This window comes from Adiantum capillus-veneris, chromosome 5, assembly GCF_014529385.1.
Source record: "Adiantum capillus-veneris isolate H3 chromosome 5, ASM1452938v2, whole genome shotgun sequence".
NCBI classification, from domain to species: Eukaryota; Viridiplantae; Streptophyta; class Polypodiopsida; order Polypodiales; family Pteridaceae; genus Adiantum; species Adiantum capillus-veneris.
In genome coordinates, this window is record NC_140935.1 from 85,828,586 (window position 1) to 85,831,025 (window position 2,440).

Consider the following 2,440-nt stretch of genomic DNA (forward strand, 5'->3'; position numbering starts at 1 on the left):
GAATGTCCATCAGGGCGTTTAAGCCTTTCCTGCCTGCGTACTCGCGCTCGTACGGTGTGGGATCACGTCCTGTCATCGACCACTGTCAAATCATACAAAGAATTCATTATGTTAGAATTAAAAAACTCATAAACCCTAAACTATCGAACATATAGAGCAATGCGAAAACACTTACAAAATCGGCCTCAAATGATGCCCATCCACCGCTCCCCAGGTGGTGCGAGCTCCCTGCCTCTACTCGTGCTCTGGCTGCATCCTTTTGTTGCTTCCACTTGTCGGGATTCTCGCGCGCTGCTTTCTTCGCATTCTTCCAATCTTCTTTGGCCAGCCAATCTGGCCTGTTCCACCCATGCTTGATTGCTTTTTGCACTTCGGAACGCTTGTGTTTGCAGTATTCGCGCATTCGAATCTTCATCAGGTCTTCATTGAAGCGTTGATCCCGTGTTGGAACGGGAAACTCATCATGAAGTATGCTGATGACTCTGTTTTTTAAATCACTTGGTACTTCACTCCATTTGTTTAGTATGTAGTGTCTAAACAGCTGAGAGCAAAGACCACGCATGCGCGAGATCACCTTCTTGCCGTCATCATCCATGATGATGCCGCCGCTGAAATCGACGGAGTAAGGCAAGCCCTCTGGCAGGTGACGCGTGAACCTGGGTGTCCCGGCAAGGGTCTCTAGCGGCGTGTCGATGGGGGTACGGACGTCAGGTGTCTCCACCGCGCGTCTGGGCCCCGAAGCGAGGAGTGTCGAGTGGGGTGGCCCCTGGCGGAGTAGGTAGAGGTGTGTAGCTGCTAGGAACAGTCAGCCGTGCAAAACCTGGCGTAGATGGCGATGCTGTGGCTAGTGTGGGGGCGGGCAAAGAAGGGGAGGGTAAAGAGCCTCGTCGAACACGAGGCGGTGTGGAGGCATCGGTGGCGGAATCCCCACAACAACCACCACCGCCACGACTAGAGCGCTGGTGTCTAGACGAGTGTGAAGCTCGTCTCGTCGACGCCGAAGCTTCGGAGCGCGCCGAATGCTCCGAAATAGAGGGAGATGCGGATGGAGTAGGAACGCGCGATGATGCGCCATAGCGATGACGCTCCACGTACCACTGTCTCTGCTGCGGTGACAAAGAAGAAAGAAACTTCTCATCATCCATACCTGCATTAAACACACGAATATTTAAACTTAATATTGAATGAATAGAGTAGACAATGACGCAAAGACCATTAAATACAATGACGTAATGACGCATATAAATACAATGACGCAATGAATTGAGTGATAGAAGAGGCAAGTCGAAAACTCAGAATTTTCAATCAAAAGATGTGAGCGCGAGTAGAAAAGAGCGTTATACACCATGGAAGGTACTTAGAGAGCCAGAGCTTTTACAACACAAAGCAAAATTGTTCAAATACAATATTTGTGGCTTTAAAAGATCTCTCTCTCATCCTCGCATAACTCATCATAACTTCCTATATCTATATAGAGCTCTCCGTTTAAACACATATCCTCTGTTTCATTTTGTAGCTCCTCTGCATGCACCCCATATAGAGTAGTAGCATCTTGATGCTCGTCTGGCACCACCACAGCGGCTTCTGATTGAGCATCTTCTCTGATCTCCTCCATTGATGCCATTGTGATTGGCACATGGTAGCCTTCATACGTCCTTGCACTACGAGGGGCTACCTCTATGACGTACCACCAGTTTGATGTAGACTTTGTAGGATGAAATATTACCTGCCAGAGCCACATAACTTACATGAGAGCTTTCAAGCACATAACTTGTAAAAGGGGGATGTTAACTATTTACATACTTACTTGTTCACAATGCTCGGGTAGTACGAAAGTGTTTCTTAGGTTAGTCCATTTCTTAGTAGAATCCACCTCAAGAAAACCACACTCTCCTCTACGCACAGTAGCGTTGCGACCCTCCATGATTATCTTGAACCATTGCACGTCGAACAAGTCGACAAAAAATCCTCTGTAATCGATCCTCAAAATCTCTTGCAGCGTGCCGAAGTAAGTGAGTTCCGCCACCACAGGATCTGCATCAGAGGAACGTCGTCGACTAGACTGTTCAAATTTTGCCATGATTCTACAATCTTGAGTAAAACGCTTTTTGTCGATTCGTTCCACCCTAAAATGTCGACCTTTACACCATGCTGCTGTGTATGACTTATACTACAACGAACAAAGATTATGAGTGGCCGTTCAAATGGTTAGAAATAAAGTCACTAGCTAGTCGTACATTGCAAACTTACCTTGGTCACGCAACCCCGAGAGTACTCCCACTCTTCCTCAGTCACTTCGTCACCGCATCTTTGTGCGCTTTTCAATTGGTTGTGCAACCATCTTAAGCTCATGAAGGTTGGTAGGCTCTCCAGAACCGTCGGATAGTGCATCGGTGGTCGTCTTCCCCGTCTCCACTTGATTCGTGCCCTTTGTCGTTCT